Source organism: Chlorocebus sabaeus, chromosome 2, assembly GCF_047675955.1.
Source record: "Chlorocebus sabaeus isolate Y175 chromosome 2, mChlSab1.0.hap1, whole genome shotgun sequence".
NCBI lineage: Eukaryota > Metazoa > Chordata > Mammalia > Primates > Cercopithecidae > Chlorocebus > Chlorocebus sabaeus.
The window spans coordinates 69,303,133-69,326,142 of record NC_132905.1 but is presented as its reverse complement, the minus strand read 5'-3'; the positions used below and the strand labels follow the sequence as shown (position 1 = coordinate 69,326,142).

The 23,010-nt window shown below is 41.6% G+C and overlaps 1 long non-coding RNA gene across 3 annotated transcripts in view; it reads left to right on the top strand.

The window, feature by feature from the left end:
• The window catches only part of LOC119621439 (uncharacterized), a 124,346-nt gene extending 101,685 nt beyond the window's left edge, over window positions 1-22,661 (top strand). For all 3 annotated transcript variants that reach the window (XR_012090556.1, XR_005237987.2, XR_005237988.2), the window contains one exon: window positions 22,330-22,661. This is a non-coding gene — a long non-coding RNA (uncharacterized lncRNA). The remainder of the gene's footprint in view (window positions 1-22,329) is intronic.
• Window positions 22,662-23,010: the final 349 nt, after the last annotated feature.

Genomic DNA, 23,010 nt, shown 5'->3' with positions numbered 1-23,010 from the left:
TTTTAACCAAAGTATATGCACCCTGACCAAACTTAGACAATTGGTGTCTGCTTTCCACAGGCTCTTTCTATTTCACAGCAACCTTGCAGGCCATGTGTTAAAAATGGTGCTATACAAGATGAAAGGAATCTGGGATCCTGAGTTACTGCTTGGGAGGGAACTTCTCAATCTGAAATGGATTGTGGTACAAGCAGAAATAAACCTGTAGTGTGTTAAGCCACAGAGGTTTGGGGGATGTTTGTTACTGCAGCTTGTGTAATTTACCCTGACAAATGTATTCTGTTACCATCCTTGCCAGGACGTATCTGTTCTTTCTATCCCTAATGCTACCTCTGGGTTTTAGTGGGGAAGAGGTCTCAAGGAAAGGGATTCTGTGTATGAACACTGACATTTCTTCTTCCTATACATAGTTGAACATTGGAGAGGTTATGTTTATTTAGAAAAGTTTTCACAAATCCTTTGTCATGAAGATTTCAGGGAAAGGTGACCATGAACTGTGTTAAGGTGACTTTTTACACACCAATTAAATAACCGGATTCAATGATTGCAGGGCATGAAGAGAAACGACAACAGCCGTGGGTGTTCTGATCTGAGTAGCTTGTCAGTGCCTATTAGCTCCTTTGCTGCATGTAGATACAAATGACCAATCTTATGCTTTGTTGTTTTTTTACCCTCTCAAGCTAGATTTTCTTTCCTCAAGAAAATGGGAAAATGTCACTGGTCACAACCTCTAAGCCCTATAAGTTTATGTCTTTATTTTATGTTCTGGAGAGAAAAAAATTCACAATCAGAGAGAAATGTAATTTTTTCTGTTGCTAATAAGCTACGTATGTGCAAAAGGTTAGTTTTGGAATTTCTTTCAAAGATCCTGTGATGCAAAGTAAAATATTTGGTAAACTATAATGAGGTAATTGTGAGAAATGAGACATTAAAGTGGGCTTGGAGCCTTTTATATATTTCAAGTTTAAAAACAATTTGGTGTCTCCATCATTAAAACTAAACTTTCACCTGCTACAAATTTCCTTCTTTGCTCCAAAGACTATTGTTTGTTTGAACAGGGTGGAAAGGAGGCTGTCAGAGGCCTTTTACACACTGCAAATGAGAGCAGAAATCAGTGGGGCCACAAGTGTCAATGAGAGAATGGCTGCTGATCAGAGTGCGGACTTGGCCACAGAAACTTTATCTTGAATTTTAAAAGTTTTTCAGTTGGTTATTGGTGGTTGCAATAAAATAAATTACTTCTAAAATATAAATATTGAGTGAGTCATAATGTCTTAAATGATTATGACCACACTTTGCAGACCTTGTGCTGTAACTTAAACTTGACATTTAAGCAATCAGCCTGCATTTAGAATTTCTAAATCTTAATATGTATTACTGCACACACGTTTTAAAAAACATATAGATGAATACATAGCATTTATACCAATACACATAAACACATATTTCTTTTAAAAGATAGGCAAATACTGTCATTTATTCACTGGTCAACTCATGGAAGTCATGCTTATTAATCAACTATTCATGGATCTAACATTTTATGCATTAATCTATCACACAGCTTTCCCATTGGATAATAACTCATTTTATCTTCAGGACAACTCTGCATGTCAGGGATTAGTATCCTCATTTTCTTTTCTTTCTTTCTTTCTTCTTTTTTTTTTTTGAGATGGAGTCTTGCTCTGTTGCCAGGCTGGAGTGCAGTGGCGCTATCTCGGCTCACTGCAACTTCCAACTCCTTGGATCAGGTAATTCTCCTGCCTCAGCTTCCCAAGTAGCTTGGATCACAGGGATGTGCCACCAAGCCCAGCTATTTCTTTTGTGTTTTTGGTAGAGACGGGGTTTCACCATGTTGGCCAGGATGGTCTCGATCTCCTGACCTCATGATCTGCCTGTCTCGGCCTCCCAAAGTGCTGGGATTACAGGCCTGAGCCATTGTGTCTGGCCATCCTCATTTTCTAGATGAGGAAACTGAGGCTTAGCGAATGACATTATTACTGAGACAAATGTTTGAGCCAGGGTGGTGCTTGGGAAGACTATGAGCCTCTGAAGAAGGCAAATAAAATAAGGGGGTGAGTTATTGTGAATATATGAACTACTCTAAAAAGATAAGAAATGTCACTCTCCCACTCAAAGTGGGGGAACTGGTTGAGTGCAGGACCCTGAAATGTGGAAAGGCATTTAATATAGGGAATGATGCTTATAAGAGCGTTTGAAGGGCTGGGGCAGCAGGCAGAGGGCATCCCCTATAACCATTAACCAATAACTCCCCACTCTTCCTCTTCCAAGCCACTGGTAGCCTCTAACCTACTTTCTCTCTCTAGAAACTTGCCTGTTCTAAATATTTCATTCAAGTGGAATAATACAATTATACAACATTTGTCCTTTTGTGCCCAGCTTATTTCACTTTGTGTAATATTTTCAACATATTACATGTTGTAGCATGCACAGAACTTTATTTCTTTCCATGTCTGAATAATATTCCACTGTATGGATATGCCACATTTTCTTTATTAGTTCATCTGTTGATGGATGCTTGGGTTGTTTCCATGGGATTGCCTTTTGATATGACACATGCCGTCCTCAGATCTACCTCCCTCCCTTCCTCTTCCTCAAAGCTGCTCAACCAGAGGCTTGGGTAACAATTGGCCACACCCAGCTAATCTAAGTCTGTTCTGTCCTCCATTCAGATGGGAGCCCACCCTTCAAGATGGCCATATAGAAAATAAAACCATTGTCCTGAGAGACCAACTTTCTTGCAATTTGGCACCCACTATAAATCCTCATGGGCTATATTCTTCTGAGAGAAACCATCATTTTAAATTTGAAGGTGTGCTATTTATTGTTGTTTTTCAGCTCCAGACTCACCCTTCTAATTTCTGCTCTATGCTATTGGATTGGAGCAGAGGTTTTACAAACCACATATCCACTTTCCCAGCAGGCTCCATGTTAGGCTCTGCCAAGAGGGTGTACTGAAGAGAAGCTAAAAGGTTGAAGTAGAAAAAAGGAACCTGCTCCTTCTTGTTTGCTTCCTGTCCCTCTGTGCATCACCCAAGCATGCTTCTTCACCCCAGCAGCAGCAGTTCCTTCACATAGTAGAAGCTGCACCTAGTGAGCAGTTTTTCCAGCAGTTATAGATCCTACCTCATTGTACCACTCCCCCACCTTGAGAACCAGCTGGCAGGAGCGTCTTCCTCTCAGAACTGAATTTCAGCCCCACAAGGTCCCTCTTATTAGCCCAGAAGCATCATCAGCAGTTGGGCAGGGCGCCTTCCTCTGAGATCTGAGTTTCTGCTCCTCAGAGTCATTAAATTATATATTTTAAAAATACCTCTTCCCTTTGTTTCTGCCAGCGCTAAGAGTAGTGCTGCTTCTGGTAGTTGCTACTTCCGTCTGTGACTTTCCAGTTGACTTTTAAAAAATTGTATCACTAGTTAACAGCTATTTGTATTAAATTCTCACTTTAAGTCCTTGGTTATAGGTGGCTTCTCCCCGTCCTCTCCCAGCCCATACACAATACATGGGCATCGCACACATAGTGCCTGTGCATATGGGATAGGAACATTCCCAATCAAGATAGTGAATATGCTGTGGAGGGCTTTAGAGTGAGGCCGGACCCCATGGATCCAGAAGGTCGTTTTAGTTAAGGAAGGCTGCTATTTCTTCACACTCTCATTACATAATTACTTGTAGAAACCCATGCTTGAGAGAGTTTCTCACTTATTGTAAACAACGTGGATAATGCCTTAAAAAAATCTGTTAACTTCCCAGTTGTCAGGTGACATCTTAAATAGGGGTACTTAAGAACAGGGCATTCAGCAGCAGCTGGTGAGGGCTAAGGAGACAGCTCTCTCAGCCTCGCAGTTTGGGCGGGGCTTGACTTAGAACCCACAGACTTTCCACAGAGCTCCTCCGTGATGGGGCCCTGCATATATAGTTTGATTCCTGGTCTGATTTGAAGGTCCTTGCTATGGGATTACAAGGCAGGTGTTACTTTCTTCACCTCAGGAAGGATTTATAAAGGACTCCTTACACCTAGGTGGTCTGAGAGTCATTCGCAGAGCCTGAGACAGACAGGAGGAAGGGTCAGGTACTGCGGTGCATGGGCCCAGGAGATCTGAGATGGGTCCCTGCCCTGCCGTGTTTGGCTAAAGGACCTTGGATTTCTCACTTCACCACTCTCGACCTTGGCGGCTTGTCTCATCTGGAAATGGAACATGAGAGTGGTCAGAATGAAAATGGAGTCACTAATGTTAAAAACCCAACCTCACAAATAGAGCCAGGGAAAGCCATGAAGAGAGGGTTCTTACGTTTGTATGCCCGATGACACAAATTGTCACAAAGGACTGCAAAATTCACAACCCTGCGCAGAGGCCATTGCAGCCTTACACAAAGAATACTTCTGCAGGAACATCTGTGCAGCAACTGTCTGCCCAACCTTGACTGGTGTCACCCTTGTTATAGATATTTGTAGCCAAGGATAGTTACCTCAAAACAATTATGTGCTCACCTCATTTCCTCCTCTAAAAACCTTTGTGTTCCTTCACCTCCCTGAATATGCATGTAGTTTACTGTGGCATGTGTACTCTCATTGCAATGCTCTGTTCCCAAATCACTATCTTATTCTTTTACAGAGCCTCCCTCTGTTTGTTATCTAGGTTGACTGGAAAGTGGTCTCAACTATTCCCACAGTCCGTCCTCATCCATGAGTCTTTGATAATCTTCTTTGGAGAGATGCTCAGAGCTCAATAAGCCCAAATAGTCCTTTATCACTCAGGGTACAGCAAGCAACAGACAGCATGCTCAAATTGTGTTACTTGAGGAAAGTGTAATAAACGGACCCTTTTCAATGATGTGGGCAGGTTACAGGGCAGCCACAGGGAGTACTGTGGTGTTTCTGGGCTAGTAATCATGGTGGGCACTTACCCCCTTCAGGCCTAAGAGCACAGGAGCCTGAGGCACAGAGGGCTGGGGTTGGAGGGATTTGACCAGCCTGTAGTGACCCCAGAGAAGGATCAGGAGAGCACATGAACTGACCTCATATTTCTATCCCCGTCTCCTCTCCAACCCATGACGTCCCCATTGACTGGAGACAACCAGAAGTCGGAGAGGACGGGAGCCCACTGATGTGGCCCTTTGAGGTCAGACTTGTGGGCATAGAGCAGGGTGGAAGCAGGGCTGGAGGGGCAAACAAGAGACATCCAGCACAGGGTACCCTTCATCCCCCAGTGTTTATGGTTGTCCTTTACCCAGGTTATAAATTTGTGTCCCCAACAAGGAGAAAGTCATACAAAGTCCCATCAGTTACTGTACCATTGTGGGGTGATATCAATTCAGCCAGCTCCCACTTAAAACCTAAAATACTAACCACCTTCATTCAAGGTAATGAGGGAAAAGGGAAAGGAATGATTGATGTGTATAACCACCATGGTTCCTGATGGAGCAGGTTACAAGTCCAAGTAGGCTATCACAGCTGCCTTCTTCCTACTACCCTTCTAGAGTTCCCCTTGTCTTATGCCAGTTTCGGTTAGCCTGAGTTCTTTAACTAGAGGACTGAGCTAAGCTTTCATTCTGGAAGCATCTGTGTCCTTGGAGATCTTTTCTCCATTGTCTAAGCCTACTGGGCAAGGAAGTACTAAGAAACTTCCCAGTGTATCTCTGGGGATCCACACATAGAACTCCATTCACCCATTAGGTAACTTGCTCCTTGGTTATTGGGATCAATTACTGTGTTCAACACAGTGACCCCTTCTCTGCTTGCTGATTAAGCAGCAGGAAGATTTCTCCCCAAAAGCCATGACTTGGAAAGCATGTTCCCCTTGGACATTGTATCAGTCAGGGTTCCAGCAAAAAACAAAACAAACAAACACAGAACAAGTAGCATATATACATCAAGAGATATATTGCAAGGAATTGGCTTACGAGGTTGTGGCAGCCACCTAGGCAAGTCTAAAATCCAGATGGTAGGTCATCAGGAAGGGCCACCTGGAACTCTAGGGCAGGAGTTGATGCTGCAGGTCAAAGGCAGACTTTCTTCCTCAAGGAAGCCTCAGCTCTGCTTTTAAGGCCTACTGATTGGAAATCTCCACCCAGAGTGTAGAGGACAATCTTCATTCCTTGAAGCTAGTGATTGTAGATGGCAATCACATCTGCAGAATAGCTTCACAGCAACATCCAGATTCGTACTTGATTGAATAACTGGGTATTATAGCCTTGCCAAGTTGATACTTCAAACTGACCATTACGGGCACTAAGACCTCCACATCTCCCAGTCCAAGAAGATAGGGATGGGATGCAAACACTCCTCCAAAGAGTTTCACAACATGATAGTGAGAGCGACACTCATTTCCCCTACTCGCCCCCCAGTCCCGTGCATTCTTACTAAAGGGAAGACGGCACCAAACCTTAGATCTCTTTAAGGACACATGGGACAGAGGTAGACAGCTCTCTGACCTCCCAGCATGTTGTCTCCCACCTAGAACTATACCTGAGCCATCCTCAGGCCACTCCACTCTTTATTAAGTTTCTGGGTGATGTGGCCCTTTGGGTTAATTTGGGTATGAGTTCATTGCCACACTTCCTTTGCCCTAAAATATGTCACCCGGTCAGAGGTGATAGTGTAGGATACTATGGCAATGGTGGAAGCATTCTGCAAGTGCGGGAACAGTGGTGCTGATCAAAGCATTATGAATAGGCATGTTATTCCATTTTGTGTTGCCATAAAGGAATACTTGAGGCTGGGTAATTTATTTTTAAAAAGAGGTTTATTTGGCTCATGGTTCTGCAGACTGTACAAGAGGCATGGCACCAGCATCTGCTTCTTGTGAGGCCTTAGGAAGCTTTTACTCATGGTAAAAGGTGAAAGTGAGCCAGTACGTCACAGGCTGGGAAAGAGGGAGAGAGAGAGAGGGAGAGGGGGAACGGGGGGTGGAGGGGGGAGAGAGAGAGAGAGAGAGAGAGAGAGAGAGAGAGAGAGAGGGAATGATGCTAGGCTCTTTCAAACAATCAGATCTCATGTGAACTAAAGGAACAAGAGTGCACTCCTTACCTCAGGGAGGGCACCAAACCATTCACAAGGATCTGCCTCATGACCAAAACACCTCCCACTAGGCCCCACCTTCAACATTGGGATCACATTTTAACATGAGATTTGGAGGGGACAAATATCCAAACTATGTCAATAGGGAAGGCAAATCTCTATCAGGGATATATCTATCTCTGTGAAGAAAAAGTTCTACCCCCTTCATGGTGGAAGGGCTCTGTGGGGGTTACTTTCATGTGTCAGCGTGCCTGGGACATGGTGGCCAATTGTTTGGTCAAGCACCAGTCTAGATGTTCCAATAAGGATATATTTTAGATATGACTAATATTTAAATCCATGGACTTTGATTAAGGCAGATTCTTCTCCGTGAGGCATGTTGGCTTCATTCAGTCCACTGAAGGCCTTAAGAGTAAAGACTGACGTTTCCTGAGGAAGAAGGAGTTTCCAGCCTGCTGCCCTGTGGAATTCATACTCAATACCACAGCATCAACTCTTACATAGGTTCAGATTTTGGACTTGCCAGTTTCCACAGTTGCATGAGCCACTTCCTTAAAATAAATCTCTGTCTTTCTCTTCTATTGGTTAAGTTTCTCTGGAGAACTCTGATTAATACAGGGTTCAGTATAAATCAACTTGCTGGTACCCCTGGGAAATAGTAACAGCTTAGAGGCTCAGATATAGTCTCTGCTGTTGACAAGTTGGAAACTCATCAATAGCTGTAGCTGAATCAGCCCTGGTGAGGAAAAGTTCATAGTGATGAACCCATTTATAAACCTCCACCCCTGCCATATGGCCACTTTGTGTCTCAGCCCATTGAGTGAGCAACATGGTTAGTCAGCCTCTACAGGACAGGTTAACTTAACCACCTCAATTATTCTGCTCAAGCTGCTGTAGCAAGATACCAAGACTGGTTAGCTTAAACCATAGACATTTAGTTTCTCTCAGTTCTGGAGACTGGAAGTCCAAGATCAAGGTGCCAGCAAGGTTAATTTCTGGTGAGGACTCTATTTGTGACTTGCCGACAGGTACCTTCTTTCCTGTGTCCTCACTTAGCCACTTTTCTGTGTGTGCAGAGAAAGAGCTCTCTGGTGTCTTTTCCTTTTCTTATCAGGACACCAGTCCTACTGGATTAGGGCCACACTCTTATGACCTCATTTAATCTTAATTATCTCCTTTAAGGCCCTATCCCAAATATAGTCACTTTGAAGGGTTAGGGCTTCAATATATGAATTTAGGGGGCGGGGTTAGACACAATTCAGTCCATTACACACCTGATTTTTGAGAACCTCCTCCACAGTGAATGCCCTGTAGTGAAGAAGGCATGAATATCCTTATACTCTCTGCTCACACTTTTTTTTTTTTTTTAGATGGTGTCTCACTCTCTCCCCAGGCTGGAGTGCAGTGGTGCGATCTCGGCTCACTGCAGCCTCCACCTTCCGATTCAAGTGATTCTTCTGCCTCAGCCTCCCGAGTAACTGGGACTACAGGTGCATGCCACCATTCTCAGCTAATTTTTGTATTTTTGGTAGAGACAGGGTTTCAGCATGTTGGCCAAGACGGTCTCGATCTCTTGACCTCGTGATCTGCCTGCCTTGGCCTCCCAAAGTGCTGGGATAACAGCCATGACTCCATGCCCATTCTAAGAGATCCATCCACATACTCCCAGACCTCCTTATCATCAATTTTCGAGTCTTGTTCCAAGTCACTGACTGGCTGACCAATCCATCAGTCACTCACCATGGATTGGACTGGATTTACAACTCTGGCCACCTTTCCTGACTGCTTTTTGGATCTGCATAGATGTCAGCACCTCATCCCAGCCTTCCTCACCTCTTGATTTTCAAGCTTTCTGGCCTCAGCTATGACCTCAGCTCAGATGTTGAATTTAAGTGTAAGCTTGCAGAGCAAAAGAAACTAATAAGGATTCCCTGAGTAACAATGAGTGAACAGGCAGGAGCCCAGAAGTGGGCTTGCAGACGGCTACCTTCTTTGCTGTGTCCTCACTTACCCCCATAAATGTTTAGAATCACAAGAGGATCAAAGTCTCTTTACACTTTGCCCTCAACTTGAACTTTATTTCATGCCAGCACTGTTCATAATTTGAGTAATAACACATCACAGTGTGCCACGGATTACCTGTGTGCCTTTTCCCCTTGGCAAGACAGATATTACTGGACAATGCAAATAGATGAGCAGCTAGTGGCCTGCTGGTAAGTGTTGAACGATTGATTCTTAAAGAGAAAGGAGGAAGGTAAGAAAGGAAAGGAGGGAGAAAGGGAGGGAGGGGGGAAACAAAGAAAGAAACAAAAAAGAGAAAAGAAAGAAGCCCTAATTTGTAGCATTTGCAAATTTCTACGGTATAAATATTCCCACTATGGCTGATTTCAATCTACCAACATAATTTCACTCAACACGTAGTTGGAAAGAGATGTACACAATCAGCTCTTGTGAGCCAGTCATAGTTGGCTCCAGCACACCACGTGGCTATCTCAGTCTTCAAATTCAGTTCTGAGGGTCTGTTTCCTGGGGCTACTCCTGGAACCCGCTATTGTATCAGTCAGGGACCTAGCAACAAATAGATGGTCCATTAATAGGGAGTAATTTAAGAAAATTTTAACCAAGTAATTACTTACAAATAGTATTTTGTAATTATTTATCAGTTAATTTAATAATTATTCCTTATAATTAGTAATATATACAATGTATAATATATACATTATATATTTATTATGATTAATAATTATAGAAATATACTTTTATATTATATTGCATATAATATATAGATGTGTAAAATATTTAATATATAAATTGCATATTATATAAAAATTGATATTTATAAATAATATATAAATTAATTATATTTTTAATGTATAAGTATGCATTTATAAATTTATATAAATTACTTATAATTTATATACTTTATTATCTTATTAATTATATAATTACATTATTAATTTCCTAATTACACTTATATAATTATTTATAGTTATATTTATTATAATATATAATATAATTATGTATTATATATTATAATTATATATTTATATATATTATATATAAATAAATATATTGTATATATTTTTATATATATTGTATATAATATATTTATTACATATAAATATATTATATATTATATATTATATATATTATAAATATATATAATAAATATATTTATATATATTAAATATATAATATAATTATATAATTATATATTTATATATTATATATATTATATAAATATATAATTATATAATATAATTATAAATTTATATATTATATATATTATATAAATATATAATTATATAATATAATTATAAATTTATATATAATATATATTATATAAATATATAATTATATTATATAATTATAATATATAATACATATATGTTTTTATTTAAAAATTATATATAATTATATTTTATCTATATATGGAAATATTTTATATATTAATATTATTACATATAAATAATATAATTATAATGAAAATATATGAAAATATAAATAATAAATAATTAGTCACTTAATAATTATTTAATTATTATTTAGAAGTTAAGAGTGGGTAGAGTCTAGAGAAACCACAAAGGACAGTGAAGGTTTCTTGGGCTAGTAAGAGCAGGGCTCTGTTACAATCCCTGGGCCTGAAGTGCAGAGGGAAAGAGCAGTTACTGGAACACAGCGACAGAGAGAAATCCACGTGACAGGTCCTGGGTGCTTTGGTCAACGGATGAAGCCGGCCTATATCAATTCCTTAGGGAGGAAGCTGTAATTTCTTTTCCTCCTGCCCTCCAAACCCACAATTGTTCCTCATTGGTAGGGTGACCAATGGTCTCAGATTGCCTGGGATTACCCTGGTTTTAGCACTGAAAGTCCTAATCCCGGAAAATCAATTTGGTGATATGCACAGAAGCTTGGGGGAAATGTGTAAAAACCATATGGTGGCCCCAAAAATAGGGGCTGAATGCAATACTGTTTTGTCTGTAAGTGGGTACAGTGCAGATGATCCACCTTCCATAACCCGTGTTGCTGTTTCTCCCCTGACTGCTCAGGTTGGGAACCACAGCTTGTCGTTCAGAATAGTGGACCATCCACTGTTACATCATTCCCAAGGTTGCATCTAAGTGTGCGTCACAAGTGCATTGCAAAATCATGGGCATTAACAGTCTGTCTTTGACTTGACCTGTGAACTGACTGTTGTCCTTTGTATCAAAGTAGTGCTCATTTAACTTTTAGCAGTTGTAAATATTGTGGCCATATTTTCTAAGAGTTCAGATAATTTAAAAAGATAGTGATTACAATACCAATGTTGGCATAAACCCAGGCATCACTGGAAAAGAAGGCTAACCAACTGTGTTATCTTAATGACATATGGAAGGACATGTACAACTGGATTAGAGAGGTAAATAATCAAAACAGAGCACACTGCTCAATATGCAGAAAAGAGTTTTGAACTGGGCACAGTGGAGAAGGGGATGTGAAAGTGCATGTAGAGACGACATCTCATAATTCTAAGATGAGACCAATATCCCTAAGTCAATCAAAAGACACCTACCAAAAAATGTCCAGTCAAAAATAGCAGCTGCTGCATTAGCTCAGTCATACCACACAAATGAACACGCTTTATCAAATCACTCTTTTGATCATTTTATAAGATTCAGTAAGGCTACATTTCCTGATTCAGAGGTTATAACTGAAATGTCTTGCAAGCAAACAAAAGAGATGAATAAAAACAATAAGAGATGTGTTGGTCCCTTACATGGTAGAACAGATCTTTTCCTATCTTTCCCACAATCATGCTTTCTGCAGCACTGAATCATGGTAACAACAATAAGAAAACCATTCTCCCTTGCTCTCAGGTGCTCTGATTTGAGAAATGGAGTTTGAAATTGTTTTGATTTCTATAAAGAGTTTATAAACTCTTATAAACTCAGAAAATGTAAACCAAAAGATTACTGATACCTTATCCTAATAAAAACTAGACATTCATACCTCTAACCCCAGTGCCTTCGGAGGCTAAGGTGGGAATCTTGCTTGAGGCCAGGAGTTCAAGACCAGCCTGGGCAACATGGTGAGACCCTGTGTATTAGTCTGCTTTCATGCTGCTGTTAAGATATATCTGAGACTGGGCAATTTACAAAAGAAAGAGGTTTAATGAACTTACAGTTCCACATTGCTGGGGAGGCCTCACGATCATGGCAGAAGGTGAAAGCCATGTCTTACATGGTGGCAAGCAAGAGAAAAGAGATTGTGCAGGGAAGCACCCCTTTGTAAAACCATCAGCTCTCATGAGACTTATTCACTATCACAAGAACAGCACAGGAAAGACCTGTCCCCATGATTCAATTACCTCCCACCTGGTCCCTCCCACAACACATGGGAATTCAAGAAGAGATTTGAGTGAGGACATGACCAAACCATATCACCCCCCATCACTACAAAAATATATATACAAATACATTAAAAGAATAAAAATAAAAACTAGACTTTGTTAATCTACTTACAGATATGACTAAGAATGCAAAGGTAAATTTTGGCAAATTCTTTTCAGTCTATAAACTTCTTACCAATGAAAATGGAAAAATCTTATCTGCTAATTGTCATATATTTAGGGGGTGTGATTTGCTTATCTGGGATATTGATGATTTCATAATGAAAGCTTTTGGTCAACTTTCATTTCTTTCAAAATGTGTAGAAACAATGAGACTTTTGCCCTTGTAGAAATGGTAGGAGATAGTCTCCTTAGACACATGCCTAGAAGGTGGCTATTTTGTTGGTCTGTTGCAAAGTCACATTTTCAAAGTTTGGGATAAGAAGGATGTCCCTGTTTAATTGGGAAATACACTGAGGCTGATAATGGAGACAAGGATTACAGCAAAACAGAACTTATATGCCCTTTCTTCAAAACTGGTGGTCTTTGAAGAGCCCCTAAGGAGCATAGAAAAGGATGGGCAGACTGGACTTCAGTTGTTTGATGTTATGTGAACATTATGAAAAAACTCATTTAAAAAAAAGGACTTAGCAGATGAGGAAAATAAGGCTTAGATTCATTCCAAAAAAGTGATACTTTAAAAAATAATAATAAAGCAGGTTTAAAACTATAAAAAACAGAAAATGGCAACAGAGCTTTCTCAATTTCTCTACTAAATCAGTAGTTTATTTGTAATCCAATTTAAGATTTTAAAAATTAAAATGATCTCTGTGTTTTAATACCATTTTCCATGAGAAACAAAGGTTTAACTTATAATGCCATCCAATGTACTTCAGGCTATGTAAAATAATGGCCATTTTGGACATGACTAACTCATATAACTAATTTATTAGTACAAAGGATCTCACTGCGAAATGTCTGGTTTACCAAAACAAGTCTTTAGATACAAAGTGGATGGACAATCTTGGAGAGCTGCAAACTAATTCTTGCATGTCTAAAAACTTGTTCTTGCTAGTGTATTACATGGCAAAATTTTAAAAGGATTTCACAGAATGTATGTGTTTACTATACATTATTATTACCCTTTCTCCAGAGAAACAGAATCAATAAAAAAATCTACATTTTATTATCTATCATCTATCTATCCATCCATCCATCTATCTATCTATCTATCTATCTATCTATCTATCTATCTATCCATCCATCCACTGAGAAATTTATTTGAAGGAATTGGTCCACACAATTGGGGCTGCAAGGCTGAGATCCACAGAGCAGGTGTCAGGCTGGAGACTCAAGGAAGAGTAGATGTTGCAAACCTGAGTCCAAAATCTGCTAGAAACTCAGGCAGGGTTTCTATATTGCAGTCTGGAGACAGAATTCCTTCTTCCCTGGGAGACCTCAGTCTTTGCTCTGAAGGCCTTTGACTGTTTAGAAAAAGCCCATCCACGTTAAGGAAGGTCATCTGCTTTACTTAAAGTGTACTGATTTATGTGTTAATCACATCTATAACATACCTTCACAGCAACATCTAGAGCAGTGTTTGACCAAACAACTGGGCACCATAGCCTGACCAAGATGACACATAAAATCAACCTTAATTCCAATAAGGGCTCCACATTAAAATGCTTTTATTGAGAACATTGCTAGCTCAATGTCATAACCTTGGGCTGACACCAGGGCTCAGTGTAATGTGGGCTTGATAAGAGGACAGCTGTGACTGGGTGCCCCCCAAAGTGCTGGGATTACAAGCACGAGTCACCATACCCAGCCTGATTTATAGTCTTATATGACCCTGTCCCAGGTTGATTCTGTAAATAGTTGCTCATTCTGCTATTGGTCAGGTATAGCCAGGAGCCAGAGGGTAGGGAACCTGTTGCTATAATCCATGCAGATAAAGGACACAGAACAGAGCACAGGTGAGTGAAGAATGGGTTTGGAGAAGCAAACGGCAGCCCTCTGAGTTGCTGGCTTGTTGTTGGCATTAATGTGATCTCAGTGGTCCAAGACCACCAACAGCACAGTGACACTGACAGTGCAACAGGGAAATGGAGAGTGCTGATTTCCAAAAGGTACCAGGGTTTCCCAGGGCTGCTTCCTAATCTCCTTTCAAGAAATGGTAGCACTTCTCATGTCCCAGAGAGCATCAAGTGAGTGTGACTTTTAATTCCTGTGCATATGGTCAAAAGTGTGCAATAATCTTGTGCTTCAGTTTTCTCTTCATCTTATGGCTCAGTTTTCTCTTCATTTGTAAAATGAAAAAAAAAAAGAATACAGACTTGTTGAAGGATTAAGAATAAAACATATAAAGATACTTTGAAAAACGTAACAACTTAATGATTTATTGGCATTTCTCTCTTCTGCCTTTCAGGCCACTAGAGCCCTTTTCAAAAAAATACTATTCTAAAGTTGGATATTTGGTTCTAACCAAGAGATAATAACCATCATAATAATGGCAGACATTAATTGAGGGCTGACTGTGTGCCAGGAGAATCAGTGGGACATGTTTTCCCATGGCTTATCTTCTTTAATCCTCAGAACAACTGCAGGAAGTTATACTACTGATGTTTGTTGCAGACGAGGGAAACAAGGCTTAAAGCATTAAATAACTTGGCCCAAGTTTCCATAACAAATAAGTAATAGATCTGGGATTTGAACCCAGGCAGTCTTTAGACCATGAAGCACTCTGACTTCCTAATCATAGCACTTTGTAAAGCCAAGGTAACAACTAGGTGACTATTTCCTGTAGGGAGATTTTTTTGATAAAATATTGTAGAATGGTCATGAGAAATGTACACAGCAGGGAAAGTTAAACCCCATCAAGATTTATGCTTCGAGCCCCCCATCTGCATCAATGCAGAGTAATGGTAGAGTTTTTAAAAATCACCATGCTGGAAAAAAAAGATAACATCTCTATGGGCTAGAAACTTAAAACGGAAATTAGTTACTGAAGCTAGCAGCCTACTGGGTTGTGAATCTGCAAGCAGTTAAAGGAAGCAGAGAGTTCATTTTCTGCAGGGTGATTGGAAGGCAGAAGAACAGAGCTAGGGAGGAATGTGGCTCCCTCTTATAAGAGAATATAAAATGCATCTATGAACCCCTGCATAACTGAAAATACAAGATGAGAAAAGGCAAATACAGCCTTGCATCCAGCATCTGGCCATTTTACTAAGCGGTTCAGTGACTAGAACTAAAATATCCCCAGTTATCTCTGTAGGACGAACACTCTGAAAGCCCACTGTAAGATGTGATTCTGAACCAGAGACTCTAAGAGGGCACATAGAGACAAGAAACCACTAGAAAGGGAATGGTGAGTACAGAGCCACTTCTACAAAATGAAATAAAACAAAAATAAACTTACACCTATTCAAAAAAAATTAAAAATCAAGAGATGAAATCACTTAAGAGAAAATGAAAACAATGATGTAATCTGAAAATGATTTAAAAAGTCACTATGCTGAATATCTTCTAAGAGTTAAAGGAAAGATGAACAGGATTTCTTTTTTAAAAAAAAGGACAAGAAATTAAGAACTTGAACCAGGCAGAAATGAAAAAAAGAACAGATAGATATGAAAAAGAATCATTTAGAAATCTTGGATTAAAAGGACAAAGCAGCTAATTACTGAAATTTACAAAGCCAGTATATGGAATAAACCCTAGATTGGATGGCTAGAGAGAAAACTGACAAACTGGAAGATCATTGTGGAGGAACTCATCCAGAATATAGCACAGAGTGATAAATTATCCAAATGGCCAACAATAAAAGAACATGTTTGACATCATCAGTCTCAGATTACATTTTTTAGAAACATACATATTGGTTGTGTACACATTGGTTACAAGTCAGTCCTAAAGCAAAATGAAACAGAAATGCTGAAAATGTGGGGATATAAGAAGCTGCTGTGTGTAAAAGCTGAACAAATGCTGTATTAGTCAGGGTTTTCCAGATAAACAGAACTAATATAATGTATACAGAGACAGAAAGAGATTTCATATAAGGAATTGATTCACATGATTATGGAAGCTAAGTTCCAAAATCCTCAGGGTGAGTTGGCAAGCTGGAGAACAAGCAGAGTCCCAGCAGCCTCCAGACCCAGGAAGAGATGATGTTTCAGTTTGCATCTGAAGAGAGGAAAAAGGTGATGTCCTAGTTTGCAGGCAGTCAGGCAGGAGGAATTGTCTCTTACTTGGGGGAGGGTTGGCCTTTTTGTTCTATTCAGGCCTTCAGTTGATTAGATGAAGCCAACCCACATGAGAAAGGACAATCTGCTCTGCTGAGTCTACTGATGTAAATATGAATCCCATTCAAAAACACCCACACATAAAAAACCGGAATAATGTTAATCAAATATCTGGGCACCCTGTGGCCCAGTCAAGTTGACACATAAAGTTAGTTAACCATCACAATTGGCCTTGGGAAACTTAACAGGCACAGCACCCTGGTCAGCCAGGGAAATAAAGGGAGGAAGTGCTTCTTCTTGGCAAGAAAAGAGAATAGATCCTAAGCATGGAGGTCTCTAGGTGCAGATGGCTGGAGTTCTGGGTGCTGTATTAGAAAACACTTGTGCTTTGAAGCCAGAGATGCCTGAGTGAGACTCTCCTATCAGCTGTTTGACTTTGGACGTGTTACTTAATTCCTGAGTTTTAGTTTCCTCATCTCTTAAAAGAGACTAATGATAGCACCTATCTCAAAGGGATATTGAGAGGATTTTAAAAGATGATATACAAATTCCTTAGCAAACATCTGACCTAAGATAGATCTCTAATGGTCAGCACTGGAACGTGGACAGGTGAGTCACCACTGATGACACCATGACTGGAGAGGACTGGGCAGAGGAATGAGCCAGGGCGTGAGAGCCAACAGACAGCAGGTCTAAGTCCTGCTCTGCCTCCTGCTAGCTGTGAAGCTTCCATTCCTCTTTCACAGGGTGTTTGCCTCTCATCTACAAACTGAGGGTGGTATGCCTACCTCCAGACCTGTGTTTCTGAACTGAGGGACACTCCCCCTGCCTGATGTACAGTGACATTTGGCTATGTCTGGAGACATTTTTGGTTATCACAGCTGGGTTGGGGGTGCTGATGGCACCTAGTAGGTAGAGGCTAGGGATGCAGCTCAGCATCCCACATTGCCCAAGACATGCCCTACAACAAAGAATTATTCGGGCCAATGTGTCAGTTGTGCTGAAATTGAGAAACCCTGGAGTGAAAAACTTAGTAAGATCATGTTTATAAAAGGCTCAGCTTAAGAGATAAAAATGAAGGCTATGATCCTCCTCCTCTTTCTCCTCCTCCTCCTCCTCTTCCCATCAAAGTGATTAGGCCAGGCACAGTGGCGTGCACCTGTAGTCCCAGCTACTTGGAAGGCTGAGGCTGGAGGATTGCTTGAGCCTGGGGTTTGGAGACTGCAGTGAGCTACGATCGTGCCACTACACTTCAGCCTGGGAGACAGAGTGAGACTGACTCTTTAAAAAAAAGATGGAGGGGGAAAAGAAAGAGGGATTAAATAGACAGTGGGTAGGTTCCTGCTCTTCTTCCCCATGCTTTCCTCTTGCCATGGCTGGGGACTAGCGAGGAGAAGGAAGTGTGACTGTCCCACTGCGGCATTCCCCCTGCTCAGAGCCCAGGAGGAAGGGAAACCACTTGCGGCTTTTTATAAAGAGAGTCTGCCAGCTGCAAGCCAAGTTCTGGTACGCAGCTTCCGGGCAGCGGCTTCTGGAATGCTTTCTGGCTCTCTCTGCAGACCCAGCCTCCCGCAGCTCCTTGGCTAACCTGGCAGGAACCTCAGCCCAGGCCCAGGAGGCTGTAGCCAACTCCAGTCCCCTGATGGGCTGCCACCCCACTTCCGCAGCTGCTGGTGGGATTTGGTTCAGCCCTTGGTCACGACCCTTCAATAGACTGACTTCTTTAAAATTCACGAAGCTTTTTCTTTACAATTATGTCTATGCCCATCCTGTGTGCAGGCACTGAAGGAGGAGGAAACACTAGGAATGAAAGGTTAAGGGACAGAAAAGGAACCTCCAGTCCCCCTGCATAAGCTGTCTCTCTGTGTTGTCCTTGGACTTGAGTCTTCCTGTGGCCTGTGACTAATGCTCACACCCCTGAAATTTCCCAGGACAGAAAAGACCCAATCACGCAATCCCAGAAGAAAAACACCAACAAAACCACTGTTCTCTACCAATGTGCATGGGACAGCTCCAGACAGTTCTCTAAGCCATTCCCATCAGCCCAGGGTTCACAATCCAGTCCTCAGCTGGATTTCAAAGGTGGGGACAGGCTGGGTTCATGCCTGTAATCCCACTTTGGGAAGCCAAGGTGGAAGGATCACTAGAGGTCAGGAGTTCCAGACCAGCCTGGGCAACATAGCGAGACCCTGTCTCTACAAAAAAAAAGAAAAAAAGAAAAAACAAAAATTAGCCAAGCTTGGTGTTACACGTCTACAGTCCCAACTGCTTGCTTGAGGATGGGCGGATCACTTGAGCCCAGGAGTTCAAGGCTGCTGTGAGCAACGATGGTGCCACTCCAGCCTAGGTGACAGAGAAAGACTCTGTCAAAAGAAAAAAAAAGGAGGGGGGGAGGGGAGCGGACAGACCACACTCAAATTCCTCAAAAGGAGAATTGCTACTTTCCATTTGCTTAGCTACAGTAGAAAAAGTCTAATCACATAACTTTCCCCGGGGCTGCGGAAGACTTCTCCTTTGAGGCAATTCCTCACAATAACACTGTAATCGAAACAAAGCCTGGCTCTTCTCACGCGGAGCGTTATTTTCTCCTGGAGAACCACAACTGGGTTTGCAAGGATGGAGCCAGGCCCCTACCCATAACATGCTTTCCTTGCCTGCCTGGGATTGAACTTTTTTTTTTTTTTTTTTCCACAAGAGAGCCATAAACACATAGATACCAAAGAGTTAATTTGCGTTTTTTAAACCTCCTTCCCAAAGCCTGCTCTCATTCCTGCATAAAATCCCCATGTCCAGACATCAAATCAGTAAGCCCTGTTGCCTGTCAGAGAATACAATGTCAGACCATTAGTATGTTAATAAGTCCGGAGGGCGACAGGTGGCCTACTAGACAGCTCAATTAAGCTGCTCATTAAACACACGCTAACGAACAGCCGAGGCAGGGCCTGAACAGCACCATTCTGTAATGACATGATGTCAGAGTGAACAAATGAGGAAAAATAACAAAAACATTACAGCAGGGACAGACGCCACTAATAAGGACCCCTCGCACTACATCAGCCCGCAAATCAATGAGTCACCGGGATCAAAAAACTCGACCCAACATTCTCAGGGGACTGAGTGCAGCAAGATTTTTTTGGTCACTACTAAAAAAAAAAAAAAAAAAAAAAAAAAAAGCCCAACCCCAACCCTAAAATTATCGCAAAATATCGCAAATTAACTGCTTTTAAAAAATGAAAAAGAGCAAAGTTTATTTGACACAGAGCTAATCACGAAGTCCGAGAAATCTGTATTGCTGGGTTTAAATGAAAATCATTATTTAATGGGATCATCATTTACATTTGATTGGCATCCTCTTTTTATAGGCCCACAGGTTTGAACCATTTCTCTGCTCTGGTACCCAGGAAGCAGAGCACAGTGGAACAGAAGGAGCACGTAGCCAGATTTCTTAGGTGAAGATTCTGCTTGTCATTATTTTAACAGAAGGGACTTCCAGCAGCTGCTAGAGGTTTCTCTCATTTTCAAGTAAAGCGCTTCCTGAATAATAAAAAATCAAACCTCCGCCAGTCATGGCTCTGACATTGGAGACATATATTGCTAAACTAATAGGCTGGCTGGCCATTAGGAGATCACGACCTTGGCTCTTATCTTTTGTCAAGTTAACAGCTGACACCTCCTCTGCATGTAGACTTTCTTCCAGGCCTAAGGTAGGTGCTGCTCCTCTAGCTAGGCTGGTGAGCTGAAGGCAGGCAGGAAACCAGTGCAGTTGGGCGTAAGGAGCTGACGCAGAGTCCCTCAGAAGCATGATTCTTCCCATGTTGGTTGAACTTTATCTGCACAAATCTATAGTCCAAATCTATGAGTGAGGCAGGTAAGACTGTCACCTGAGTGACCCTGAGCAGGTCACCTTAATCCCTGACTCTGTTTCCTTATTCATATTATTTTTATTTTTAGACACAGTCTCTCTCTGTTGCCCAGGCAGGAGTGCTGTGGTGTGATCACGGCTCACTGTAACTTCAGACTTCTGGGCTCAAGTGATCCTTTGGCCTCAGCCACTGGAGTAGCTGGGACCACAGGCATGTGCTGCCATGGCTGGTTAATTTTTAGAATTTTATTTGTAGAGATGGGGTCTTGCTATGTGGCCCAGGCTGGTCTTGAACTTTTGGGCTCATGTGCTCCTCCTGCCTCTGCCTCCCAAAGTGCTGGGATTACAGGCTTGAGCCACTGCACTCAGCTCTTTATTTATAAAATGTGATTGGACTGGGTATGCGCCTTGCCTTTTCCATTCTAGAAAGGACTTCAGCACAAAATAAGAGTAAAATCCGCATGGAATTTGCCATCTGTTTGAAAAGAAAAACTAGTGGCTGAAAACAGTACAAAGAATTCAAGAACGCAGTATAGTGTGTTACCTAGAAACATAAGAAGAATTTAAAAACAGGAGACATCGAGGGTTTGTAAGGGCTCCAGGCCAATTCCCTGAAATCAGCTGGGCCTGAGTGGGTGGAGCAGATGCAGGGAGAGGGCGGAGCTTCTGCCGACCTTGCAGTGTGAGTAGGATGGAAGGGCAGGAGGATGTCCAAGCGACACAGGAAGGTATGAGCATGGGGTGTGCATGAGTCTGGGTGTATGTGGACAGTAGGATGGGGGCAACCTGTGATCAGAACTGCTACATGGAGGCAAGCTGGGGGGTGCAAAGCCGGAGGAGACAGATGTGCAGGGGCAGAGGCGAGAGGCATTTGGTGAGTCCAGGGGCCACAGCAATCTGGCTTTTTATCTCAGTGACTCTACGTCTATCTTCAGGCTGGTGGATGTGAGAGCATGCCATCACTCAACAGACATTTACTGAGGTTCCCTCTTTGCTTGAGGAACTGTGGGGAATACAAAAATCAGAATATTCTGGACCTGCCCTCAGGGAGTTTATAATCGAGTCATTCCTTCAACTAATATTTCTTCAAGGACTTCTCTTTGCCAGGCTCTGCTGAGAATAATGGTAAATAATGATTTCTTGGTCCCAGCCCTCATGAGTTTATAGTCAAGTGGAAGAGACAGACATATTATTTGACTAACTCCATTTCAAGTCAGACTGTGATGAATATTGTGACTGAGGTGGGAACAGAGACTTGGAGGAACACAGATAAAGGTGTGCTTGTCTGTCTGTGAGAATCACAGAAGCCTCCGGGCACCTTCAAGGGCTCTAGAGCAGCACTGTCCAGTAGAATTTGCTGGAATGACAGAAATGTTCTTTACCTGCATTGTCCAGTGTGGTAGCCACGTCGGCTACTGAGCAGTTGAGATGTGGCTAGAGTGACTGAGAAGCTGAATTCCTCATTTTAATGCATTGGAATTTAGTCACATGTGGTTAGGGGCCACCATATTGGATAGCGCAGCTGTAAAATGGTTAATAAAATGGTAGTATGGATGACATGACTGCTGGTGCGTTTTATGTGGAATGACATGTCTTCTTCCTCACAAAGGGCACTTTCCCTCTGTGCAAGGGTAGCAACATCCTAGAAGCCAGAGAAAAAGCTGTTCTTTCAGTAATGCTATATCCCTTTCACCAACATCTCACTATCTTCATAGGCCACACACAGTGGGTGTATTGATTGATACTGGCATAGACACACTGACTGGTAAAAACTGAAAAAGAATTTTAAATTTAGAACGCCTTTTCTCCTCTTCTCTTCTAGTCTGAGTTCAAATCTCTCCTCCCCTGGCAATGTTTGGTGTTCCCTGGACCATCTTGGAGAGCTGAGAACCCTAAAAGCAGCACCAGCCTGCTCACCAGGGGGCAGCACTCGCACCATGAGGTTGTTCACTGGGCTCATCAAGATCTATCCGGCGAGGGTTGTTTTCAAAGGATTGGGAAGAATCGCTTCGGTCCTCCTTTGGAATTTGTTCTTAAGTCTTCTTCCCTTCATCGCTCCTGTTAGATGCTCCACAGCAAGTGAAGAAATGAGGAAACTGATTTCTTTTCCCACATTAAAGCAATGTTAATAAAATGGTCATGGGCACCGGAAAAGTGTTTGCTTTGGTTTTGTTTACGTGATCATTTTTATGATAAAGATAGGAAAGGAAGAGTCCCAAAGCCAAGGCCATTGAGAGGAGATGAGTGGGGATTTCTACTCAAGGATGGTGAGTTGAATGCAGGGGTTAGCCTCCAGGCCCTCCTGAAACCCCACTAAAGCAATAACAGGGGAGGTATTTTGGAAGACATATAAACCTACGGAATGAAGAGAATAGAAGCAATGATAATAGCAATAGAATCTGGAAGTTTGGAAAGCAAATGTAAGTTTGGTAACTGTGATGGTGAATATTAGGTGTCAACTTGATGGGATTGAGGGATGCCTAGGTGGCTGGTAAGGTATTGT